Source organism: Centruroides sculpturatus, unplaced genomic scaffold (genome assembly GCF_000671375.1).
Source record: "Centruroides sculpturatus isolate CEXI.00-Female unplaced genomic scaffold, Cexi_2.0 scaffold2753, whole genome shotgun sequence".
Lineage (NCBI taxonomy): Eukaryota > Metazoa > Arthropoda > Arachnida > Scorpiones > Buthidae > Centruroides > Centruroides sculpturatus.
Genome location: NW_019386842.1, coordinates 4451 through 17611, shown reverse-complemented (window position 1 = coordinate 17611; position 13161 = coordinate 4451). Strand labels below are relative to the sequence as shown.

General features: G+C 27.8%; 1 long non-coding RNA gene across 1 annotated transcript; it reads left to right on the top strand.

The window, feature by feature from the left end:
• The first annotated feature begins 3173 nt into the window (after nucleotides 1-3173).
• Nucleotides 3174-9731, top strand: LOC111615837. Its single transcript, XR_002755144.1, has 3 exons — nucleotides 3174-3268; nucleotides 8323-8366; nucleotides 9465-9731. It is a non-coding gene; the product is annotated as an uncharacterized LOC111615837 (long non-coding RNA).
• Nucleotides 9732-13161: the final 3430 nt, after the last annotated feature.

Below are 13161 nucleotides of genomic sequence, written 5' to 3'. Positions count from 1 at the left end.
GTACCTTTTTTAATAATGTTTCTTTCATCCCACTTTATAACAGAGCCTTCCAACTGTGACATTGCTGCTAAAATTGCATTACATAAAAACCTCTGAATTATGTGTCCTCATTAGTGATGTGCCAGATCGTTAAAACTGTATATCCGCGGATGTGGATACGGATCATTAGTGTCTGGATACGGATACAGATCTCAACTTTCGTACTCAGTCGGTGCTGGTGCATGTGACCTTGGACCAATAGTTGACGCTTTGCGTTAATAACGCGACATGTTTTGACTTGCACTGCACGTGTTTTAGTTTATAGTGTAAAAGTGTGCTAAATTAGAATTCACAGCAAAGGAAGACAGGATAAAGTAACAAAAGTTGATATAATTTTCCAATTAAGCTATTTCGCGTCTTTATACAGATTCTATTTCAGGGGATTCCAACTTCACGGTACAAACAGTAGCATGCGAAATTACAGCGATAATAATAGTTTGCTGTATTCAAAGCACGTGTACAATACAGATCCCGATCGCGACAATATAACCCGGAACCTTAAAACTAACCTTAAACACTAACTTAACACTAATAACAGAAAAAGGGATAGAATTAAGAAGACAGAAAAAATGGTAGATAAGATAGAAATAGGGATATCTGGGGTTTTGTCCCTTTTTTCGGCTTGTTTCTTTATGCGTACTGTTGGGTGGGATAACACACGTCCTTCTCCTATAACTGGCCAGTTCTCTTCTTCAATAATTAGGATTTTTCCTTCCACAGTCGTCAATACGACCTTAAAACAGGATCTTTTTTCTGAACTTATTTCTGAACTATCCGGTCATTGAAAATACGACTCCCAGTATTCTCACCTCGTCCGTACACTCTGCCGTCCGGTTTACGAATGACCTGCTACGTCACTTCTCTTTTTTCTCCGGCTCCTGTTTACACCTTTGCTCCTCAAATTTCTAGGAACTGCTCATCCCACCCAAGGGACAGGGAATAGATAAGAAAGTTCTAGAAGAAAATAGAACAATAGAACAAAGGGTAGAAAGAAGAAACGAAACTAAACTAAAATTAATATTTACATAAATATAGCGTACCGCCACAATAGTTTAGTGCAGTGTTTCCCAACCTTTTTTGTGCTATGCGCCACCTGAGCCTTTCTAAAATTCTTATGTCTCCCTAATATATATAGCGGCTATATGGTTAACTTAAACTCTGGACAAGTCCATTTTCGAATTGCCCTCCTTAGCAATCCAATTGCCCCTTGTGGAACATGGACCCCACGTTGAGAAACACTGGTTTGTGGTTAGTGTGACACGGGATAGCATAGATTACGTTTGTGTTTTTGGAGAGTGTTGAGTTAAATTAAAATAAAAACAATGTCGACAAAAAAGTTTAGTAGTGTAATATGGAAATATTTTATGATAGTAAATGATTTTTGTGTGATAAAATTTTTGCAATATGAATGTGCCAAATATGTGATTTTAAGAAATAAAAAGTGATTTGAATTGAAATGACGAATGTGCTATTGCTACCTATCTTTAAAATTTCATATAAGTAATGAAATTCATTAAGATAAAAGATCCGCTAAAGATCTGCTAAAAAGTAACGGACACGGATACAGATCTTTTTTTTCCCTCGGATATCCGCGGATGTGGATACGGATACGGATACCGGCACATCACTAGTCCTCATATATTATACATATTGGATAAATAAATATGATAAAAAACACACCTTTAACACTCCAGCAAATAAAAATAAAAAACATTTTTGATTGTTTTTAACTGATCTTCCTCAGTTACCATAAAAAAAAAAAGTTTTATAAAATATTATAAATACTAATAACAAGTAAAATTTTCATGAAGTTCGATCCTACTTGAGATAGGACACATTATCCTCTTCTATTTCCCAATCCCTTTGACCTTTAACCACCAAAATTTAATAGCATTAATCTTAATCCCCTAATACACAAACCTCCCTGCAAAATTTCAGAAATTATTGACAAAAGACACAGGAGTTATTAAGCTTCAAAGTGGGTGAGCAAAATTGTCCCCCCTCATACACACATCTATACATACAGAAAAACCCCTGAAGTTTTTGCATTTCTTGACATTTCAAAGTCCCAAGTCCAACAATGTAAAAATCTTAGATTATTTTTTAACTGATTGCCATACTTTCCCTCTGTTATATGGGTATATAACAGAGCTGGGAAAGTAAAAATTTTAATTAATTTTTTTTTATCAGAATATAAGAATACTTTATCACATTTTTGAATGAGTCATTTATTAATCAAACAGCAAATTTAGATAAANATCATAATTAGTTTTTGGCATAATTGTTTTTTATTTATTTATATTTTTATAAAATTGTTTTAAGTGATAATTTTCTAGTTGTGTCAGAAAGTAATTATATAAAAATTCTTTACCTTTACATAATAGAAAAGATTGTTTTTCTCAAGATAATAATATGGTCCATACAGGATATATATTATACTCAATAGACTTTGCAAAATTAATTTCATACTCTCTTGAGCCATGCAATTAGTGATTAGTCATAGATATTTTTATATTGTGTATTTATACTTTTTGACACATATTGTTTATCATCAACAGATGGGCCTAAAACATATCAGGAAGCATGCAAATTACCAGAGTGGAGGAAAACTATAGAGAAAGGATTAGACTCTCATCAGAAACTTCAAATGTGAACACCTGTAAATTTGCCAGAAAGCCAGATAGCTATAGATGCAAAATGAATATTTAAAATGAAAGGAGATGGTACAAAGAAGGACAGGTTAGTGGCAAGAGGATTCCAAGTACCTTATGAAGAAGGAGAATTTTGCTGAGCCAGTCTGTAGAACATCTACAATTAGAATTTTACTTTCTGTGGNCACATTTTGTCATTGTTAAATTGTAAAGAACAAGAGTGAAGCAAAAGATAACTTGATATATTATATTCAAGAAATTAAAGCTTAACATGGTCTTACTGAGAAGTCATAAAATCTAATTTAAAATTGATACTATTGTAAAAATAATTATCAAGTAATAAGTATAATTACTGAATATTTTAAGAATTTCTTCTTTCTTTTGGAATGTTTTCATTTTAAATTAATTTTGCAGTAGAAACTTGATCTACATTGGAATTTGTTTTATTTCTGAAAATTATTTAAATTTAGAGAAAAGCCAATTCTTTTATCTGGACACATTATTGCATTATTCTGTATCTTAAAGCAAACTTCAGAAATTTTAACAAACTTTATTTTATTTCTCATAAATTATCAAAGGTAAAATAATTATTTTCATTTTTTTTCTAAATAGAATAGAATAGAATAGAATGTTTATTAACGTAATAGGCAATAGCCTGTTACAGTAATAGGCAATAGCCTGTTTTTTCTAAATATGAATTTATTAAATTTCCTAAATAAATTTTTTTTTGTAAATTTATTAAACAGAAGTTTAGAAATTTTTCTTGCTTATTATTAATTAAAGAATATAAAAGATTAATTCATAATTAATAAATATTCATAATCATGCTTTGTAACAATGTGGTGCAGAACAAAACTATGATGAAAATAAATGTTAAGCTATTTATTAATAATTTGTTATATTTATTAAAAGATTAAAATATTTGAATTTTAATACATGCTGCTTTATGATATTGAGCATATTGTAATAAAGCACTAATGATAAGCTTTAATTATTTATATTGTTTTTGATAAAAAAAATTTTAAAATAACAAATATTGAAACAATTAGATTTTTTTTTTTTAAATATTTATAATCTTGTTCTATCATGGTTTATAAAAATTACAAAAAATGTACACATTCATATAAGTATTTATTTTTTCAGAAAATTTAAAGCAAATGTAACATTGTATTGCTATATTTAATACATTATTTTCTTGGCTATTCAACCAAGAAAATAAACTTTATATCTAAAATTTTTGGATTAAGAAATATAATTTCATAGGATTCCAGAAATTATTATTGTAGTTTGCAAAGTAAGTAAAATTAGAAAAAAAATGTTATGATGATTATTTGTCAAAAGCTTCAGAGTAAAACAAATAATTATGATGAGAACTTTCAAATAAAGTAAAAGATAAAACCCATTTTGACTGTGCACACCTCATATGTAGCTCTTCCCAGCAACCTTTTCTCAGACATCTAGAATGAGTTGAAATTTATAAGGCTGCCCACTAAAATACTGCTATTAACTTTCATGATATAGGCACCTTCCCCACAGCATGGAAGTCTTTCTTCTAACTGTAAACTTATTTTCCTCACCCCTCTCACTCTCCTTCTTACTTACATTAGTCCCCTTTTTCACACATGTATGGCAGTTCCCCATTATTTCAGCAGCTGCAGGATTAGTTAGCCTGAGGATGCCTGTTCAATACATGTGAAAATATTAGCACTTCCCATTTTTTTCTGCTGGTTATTTGGTTTTTTTTGTAGCTTTGTATAAAACAAAATAATTATTGAGATATTTAAACAAAATGAAACTAATTAAAAAATAAACAAAATTTACTTAAATTCTGATAGAAAATAATTTTAAAATATAAAACTTGTTTTGAAGAAAGAAATTTGTTTATAGCAATTTAAGATTAAGTTTGCCATTTATTTAATCAATTATTTATTGATGAAGACTACAAAACAGATTTTCATTCCATTGATAAATAAATAAATTAATTTTAACATCTGTATATACTCATGTATATTCTTCATATTTGAATATATTTGAATAGTTATATTTCTGTTAATGATATATGTCACATCTAGTTTATAATTTTAGTTTTAATTGATGCCTATAATAATTTATTAAACTACAGAGGTCTATGCAACTTAATAAATTATTATTTGTAGTAATTAAACTCATAAACTAAAATGTAACCTTCAGGGCTTTCAAACCACACAGATCATTTCTTGCATGAATCTAACATCATAAATAAGAAATAATGATATATTTTTCAACTACATAATTATATAATCTTCCCACAAATATATTTAATAACCTCAAAAAATACATAGTCCATTTCAAATTATTTGGTTCATCTTCTCTTATAAAAATTCTGACATTTTTTACATTAGATTATTTTACATTATATTTTCATGAAATGTTTTTGCCACCCATAAATTGTTTACATGCACTCCAATATCCCAGTCAGTTTGAAAGAACAATGTTTGATAATTAATATAAGTTTAATTTTACAATATAATTTAATAAATTAAATTTAAAAAATAATTAATAAAAAACTGATGTAGAATTAATTAAACTTATTGAATATAGTAGTGAAATTACAGTATAAACTCAGTTTAATGTTTTTCAAAAAACCAATGAAAAAATATGTTAAATCACAAAATATGTAAAAGCCAAACTTTCTTAAAAACATGCTAGACTGTTTCAATGTTCAAATGCATATGTAAATGCATTTAGAATGGATAAAGTGAAGAAAAACATATATTTCCAGTATAAATGTGCATCCAAGATAATGTACAACAATCAGCAACTATAGACGTGTTTTACACAAAGATAGTAAAGCATTAAACAGTAGCAGATTACGTTCCTTTCAGGCCCTAGATGCAATTTTGTTATAAGATCTTTATATAAAATTGTTTTTTTTTATTAAAAAGTCAATAAAATCTTTAAATAATAAGTTATTTTAGAGATTTTTAAATGTTCAGTAAATTTTTTGAGTCGTAATGTTTTTCTGTGTAACCTTTGAGGTCTCTCAAAAAATCAAGGCCCTAGGAGCACCTATTGGGTAATCCATTAAAGTTCTCTTTTGAATGTGTCAAGGATACTTGTTTGTTTCCTGTTGAGGATTTTATGTGTCTTCATCACTCCAGTTTCAAAGTTTGAAACAAAGAAACACAGCTTCATCAATATCATCACCACTATTGTGTATTAAATACTTTCGTTTATGTTTTGTACTTGTTGTCATAATGTCTGTGTTTGTAATGCATATAAATACTGTATTTGGACCATAAAATCTGTAGTGAACTTCAAAAATTGATGTGACATCACTTTACTATATTTGCTATGCCAGTCTCTGAATCCAGCAATGGTTGCCAAGGTGCAAAAAAATAGAATGTATCTTCATGCTATCATAATGCAGCAAAATGATTTTGATAATTCATTGTACTTTTTTAATTCTTCTAACCATTGAACATGAAATACAGTACATTTCTGTTTTCTATAAACATTGGGTGAAAATTCATCTAGGGATCAAGTTTTTATGCATTAAAACCTAAAAATTTGCAAAATTAGAAAACACTAAATGCAACATTAACGATGTGGTTTATGAAGATTTGAAGAAAGTGGTGAAAAAATACATTAAATTAAGTTAAATTATATAATAAAATGTAAGATTTTTAATAAAAGAAACTAATCTAAAAATATAAAATTTTAGAGATTTTTTTTATTGGAAAAGTCTTGTTACAAATAAGAATTTTTTAAATTAATATATGCTGTTCAAATTCATCTCTAGGTAATTTAAAGCATCATTTCCTTAGAACTGTTAGAATAATCAATAAACAGTAACCTGTAATGTAAAACCTTACTATCTTGATATTCACCCAGCTGATTTTTCAAAAAAATGAACATTTTCGGTCTTCTTCTAAGACCTGCTTCAGGTGAAAAATTTCAAACAGATGGAACTTCTAATGTCTTGATGATCTAATATTTTGAATGCAGAAGAGCTCACAGCTAAATTCAAATTTAAAATCTAGAATTGACCAATAGGATGCATCCAAGTGTAAACATCCTAAAACTGTTTTTCATAATGTATCAAAGAGGGCCTGCCATGCTTTTCAAATGCACCTCAGTAACCATTGATATATTCCATATTTTCAAAGATGATGATTGTCTGCTTTAATCATTTTTTATAATAAATCTAAAGGATTTAGAAAAATAGAAAAAATTCAAAAGTTTTTCTTCGATGAATACAAACATTTTTTTCTTTTCCAAAATATGTTTTGTATTAATTTGAATAGTAAAATATTATAAATTATTATTATTATTAGTTGTGCTTTAGTTAGAAATATCTTATAATATCTTAATTATCAATAGTTGCTTTTACTTTTTTAATATCTTAACACCATATGTATTTTTAATTAAAAATTTTATAGTTATTACATATATAGAATTTTTCATTTGAAACGTATTAAAGTTGTCTTTAAGTCTATAAGATACTCTCTATTATTTATAATTTTTGAATTGTTAGAATATTAAATGAAAATTTATATTAAAAAACTTCTTTTAAAAAAATTTAAAATTTAAATTTTTACTAATTAAATTGATCTTCTTGTCAATTGATAAAATTATAATCTATTGTTTGCTTAGTCTAAAAACCTTAACAGATTTTTTAAAACTCTTAAATCTAATTTCTATTGTAATAAAACAGAAATATTGTAATACAAAACGACTTCTAATAACATGACACTGAGTTGAGTAATAACAATCCATGAAATATTGTATCTACTTCACAGAGAGAGGTCTATATTTCAAGATAAATCCAATAAATTTAGGATTTCAATTACATGAACACACTGAATTATGGTAAAAGTTTAATTACATTAATTTTTTAACATTTGCTCTTCTGCCAGTTTAAATAGTTTGGCAAACTGCAAAAGAATTTTTATTTTTATTTTAGCTATCAGATTTCAAAGAGATTTTAAAAGAACCTGATTTATGTCTTCAGTCTAAACAGACAATAGACTGTAACTTTCACATACATAAAAACTTCTGATTGATTAAGCAAAATGTCAGACTCTTAAGATGTTAGTTCTTGTTTTCTAGGTTGTAGATTAAGATTTCAATTCAAGCATTGATGTTTGAATTATTGATATTTAAAAAAAAAAAATTTTATTTAACAAGTAATTGTGGCATTGCCATAAAAGAAAGACATTAAAAATTACATTAAAAAATAAGATTTAAAATTTTCAGTTTTAACTCAATTTTATTTTTTATCAAAAATATGATTTAATAATTTGAACTTAGCAGCTGGTTCATTTTTAGTGAAATATTTTTTTTTATTTTTGAAAATGTAAAATAAAAGATTAAAATACAATATAATGGAATTCTTATGAATTAATCATAAAGACTCCATTATGTTTATGTTTAAAATTTATAAATGTACAAATATTTCTAAAATTATTTTTTTATTTCATTATTTTTACATTGTTCAGTATATATTTCTATCATTATATTCTTTATTGTTTATCAATATATTATGTTTAAAAATACTTCATTTTATTTCTTTTTAAAATCTTAATGATTTTTAGTTAAAAAAAAATACTGTCTGATTTTGCATTCTATATTTTTTTTTTATTTTTATTAGAGAAAAATATCCGAAGAATTTGTACTTTTGTTCATTTTATTCCAGTAAGTAAATTTTATTTTTATTGTTCTTTCATTTCATTTCATTTGTTAAATAATTAAGTAATTTCTATTTTCACAAAGATTATTTCTTTAAAGATCAAAACCATTAAATAAATTTTTAATGTTTAATTTTAAGTAAAATAAATAAATTTTATTTGATTATTTATTTGTTACTCTAGTCAAATGTACAGAATGCATATTATGATGTTTAATGCTAATTTATAGCCGTTTGATTCTGTTGATATTTGATTCTGTTGTTTGAACATATATATATATAATCTTTAGATTGAAGTTTCATTTAAATATTACAATCAGTAAACTAACTACTTGAAAAAGGAGGTTTCTCTGATCAATCATCAATAGGACAAAATATTCTAATTTAATCTAAACAATTTCATGTTACAATTTCTCAACTTCATCTAAACAAAATCTTCAAACTGTAAATTAAAATAAAAGCAACTGTCATATTTAATTACAGATATGTAATTTCAATTTCAGTTTTGTATTAAACTATATGGACTACTTATGTTGGTGGGTTACATAAAATCAAAATTTTAAGTCAAAATTACAATAAAGCCTGCTAATGTAATTTGTAATTGTAATTGAAGGGACCAGCTCAAAGTGGTCATCTTACACAGGTGATCATATTAGCAGGTTTCACTGTACATCAAAGTACACAAAGCAGTGTTGAGTAATTCATCAATCAAAATTACATTTTAAATCTTCTGTTAAACAATAAATAAACAAAGAAAAATAAATTTTTAAATTAACATAATTGCTTGAATATATATATTTTATAAAATTAGTATATAGATGAATCAATTTTACTGATAATTTAGTATAAGATAAGATTTTATTAGTTAGATTAACAGAATTAACTTATAACATTTTTCCCTTTGAAATTAACAATTTTTACAAAAAAGAATTAAATATACCAGTGAATTCTCTGATCCATCACAAACAATATCATTTTAGTCTAAAAACAAAACTATTTGATTCTTAAATCTAAACTGAAGCTTATTTAAGTGTAGTTGAAGTAATAAGGAAAGTAAGTAATGTTTAACTTATAAATGTTATAGTAAGTCTTTTCATTTATCATAGCAATATCCTTGTACCAATTGTGAAAACTAGATTTCTCTCTAAGGACAACAAGTCAGGATTTACACATTTGAATTTCCATGTTTTTACAATACTCCTAAGATAGTGATCAAAATTATCAGTAGACTGAAAAATTAGCTGAGGAGACAAACCAGTCCCTTCCAAAATGTATCATATTGTTTATCCTACAGATAAGTAATTAATGAAAATTATTGGTTAAAAATATTTTAAATCTATTAATTTCTCAAACAAAACAGAAAATTTTCTTTAACTCTAGATAAAAAGTAACATTTTAAATATTTTATTAATTTTATTATTTTCATTGATAAACTTACTGTTTGTATATTATGATAAAAATATTTTGAATGTTATTTATAAAATAATCAGATGAATGATTTAACTATTAAGTTAAACTATTTACCTAAATTATCTGTGCATTCAATTTAGATAAAAAAGTTAAACAATCCTAAAAGCATATGGCACATCAAAGCTCTCAGTAAAGAATTAGTCAATACATTTATCCTAAATCCAAATTAATATTTAACAAATAAATTCTTCGTTATTAATATTTTGATTTGTTTTTTCGAATAGAATGAAAATTATTTGCAGTAATTTATACCTTGCATATTTATGTTGGCTGATTGATAAGTAAAGTCTCCTACAATAGCATTCCATGAAGTTTCAGGATGGAAACATATGCCCACAATCATTTAGTAACTATGTGTGTCTAATCTGTATGTTTGCAGTTTAAGTTCATTATGTTGAATCATTTTATAATAGTCAAGTTTAAACATAAATAAATAGTGGTCTTCTTCATTCTTTACAAAAATATCAATTATTAATTGAATTTTTTAGCAATGAAAGATTATACACTGATTGAAATTCACAGACATTTGTGAGTTGTATACATACGGCAATGTTTATATGGATAAGATGTAGTTCTACAACCAAGAATAAATCATTGATGAGGGGATTTAGATGATTTATTCTTCAGCTTGTCCCCTCAATGATTTAGATGAGGAGACAAGCTGAAAAAATTGTGTAGGCCTATAAATAGACATGGTATTAGTAGGACTGCCTACATTCAACTTTATTATTTTAAATTTTTTATTTTTTAAGCTTGATGTGGATGATTATTATTAATTTAATCTGTTAAAAATAGTTTTACTGTATAATAGGTATCTGATAATGCAAGGGACAAGGGTTGAACACACAATAAAACATGGACAGTATGATTAGAGTGTCATGCTGCAGCTGAAGACAATTTGTGGTATTGACATCTTGGTCACTTACACAAAGAGATGCGCTGTGACAGCTTGAATTCAGTTTCAAATTGAAGGAAAGGCTTTTTGAGTCCCTTTCTATCATAATGAAAGACACTCTGCTGCCATAGGTGATCTTATATATAGTGATATGTGTGGACCAATTATGCCATCTGCAATTAGTGGTAAAAAGTATCTTCAGGTAATCTTAGATGACTTTCACATTTTGTCATTGTTAAATTGTAAAGAACAAGAGTGAAGCAAAAGATAACTTGATATATTATATTCAAGAAATTAAAGCTTAACATGGTCTTACTGAGGAAAGACTGTGATTAGATATTGGTGGCAAATTTGGTTCAAATAGTTTTAAAGGATTTGCAAAACAATGGTATACTATTGGAATGCACTAAGAGTTACAGTCCACAGATGGGAGGAAAGGCTGAATGCATGAATAAGACTATATTAAACATGACTCATACAAATCTCATTGACTGAGAAATCCCAAAGGAGTTATGGGGAGAGGCATTAAAGAGCTCAGCCTAGAAACTAAATAGATATCTAACAAGGACTATTCAGAGAAAGAAAACGCCATCATTTTGTGGCATGGATGGAATGCTCTCAGCAAGCTGAAAGTATTTGGATATCGAGCATGGTTCAATATCCTACCAAAACAAACTATAGAAGCAAGAACAAAATGTGCAGTTATTATGGGATATTGTAGTAGTGGCTACAGGTTGTGGATCCCAGCTGAAGAAACGATAGTAAAATCATGAGATGTATGTTTTAATGAAAGCTGTATGGAGTATATAGGAAACAAAAGAGCCAAATCAAAACAAATAGAAGAGGGAGTTGTATCCCCAACTATATTACACCCAGTATTGAAGAAGAAGAGCAAGATGATGATGGAAGAATACTAGGAAACAATAACAACAGTGAGCTAAAAGATGAAAGAGAAGACAAAAGGGAAAATTCTAACTTTAGAATTTTCCCTTTTTGTTGATGATAAACAATATNTCCTCTCCTCCCCACTCAGCATCACTCATGCCTACTAGATCATCTAAACCTTTCATAAAACGAAATGTAAGATATCTCGTGCAACTTAAATATCGAAGAATTCTTTCACCTGTCTTCCACAACTGATCTGTTGGTCTGTCTAGATATCAACTAAGACAACACACTATACACAATATCTGGCCTGCTTGTAACAGAAATGTACAGTACATCAGATTGCACATCAATCTGCAAAATGGATTTTCTTCATCAAATTGGATTCTGCTAAATGAAATTTCATTTTCGTAGGTGTGGCAACTTCACAACACTGTTCCATATTAAATTCAGTTAAGATATGGGTAATTATTTTGGACTGACTGATTTTTAATTCCTTTTCATCCTGATCAAACTTTATTCCTAAGAATGGTGAGACTTCTCCCAAATCTCTGACATTGAACTCTTTGTGCAGATCATTCATTAATTTGTCAATCTCTGCATCTTCAAACTGTGACAATCACATTGTCAATAAAAATAGTCAAGTAGGCACCATTACCTACATACAAACAGAAGTCATATTTTGACTTAAAATCTAAATTTTCCATTACTTCATTAAACTTGCCATTTCAACATTTTGGTGCATTTCTCAAGCCATACAATACTCTATTCAATTTCAATGTCCTTTTTGACATTTAAACCCTTCTGGTGTATTGATGTATACATCTTTTTCTAGATATTCATTTAGAAAGGCAGTTGTGAGTCTAAACGGATGTAGCTTCCAGTTATGCTGTACTGCCACAGAAAGTAAAATTCTAATTGTAGATGTTCTACAGACTGGCTCAGCAAAATTCTCCTTCTTCATAAGGTACTTGGAATCCTCTTGCCACTAACCTGTCCTTCTTTGTACCATCTCCTTTCATTTTAAATATTCATTTTGCATCTATAGCTATCTGGCTTTCTGGCAAATTTACAGGTGTTCACATTTGAAGTTTCTGATGAGAGTCTAATCCTTTCTCTATAGTTTTCCTCCACTCTGGTAATTTGCATGCTTCCTGATATGTTTTAGGCCCGTCTGTTGATGATAAACAATATGCAGTATACAATTCAAAATCATTTAAATGGAAAAGTTTCTTAATGACAAAAGGGAAAATTCTAACTTTAGAATTTTCCCTTTTGTCATTAAGAAACTTTTCCATTTAAATGATTTTGAATTGTATACTGCATATTGTTTATCATCAACAGATGGGCCTAAAACATATCAGGAAGCATGCAAATTACCAGAGTGGAGGAAAACTATAGAGAAAGGATTAGACTCTCATCAGAAACTTCAAATGTGAACACCTGTAAATTTGCCAGAAAGCCAGATAGCTATAGATGCAAAATGAATATTTAAAATGAAAGGAGATGGTACAAAGAAGGACAGGTTAGTGGCAAGAGGATTCCAAGTACCT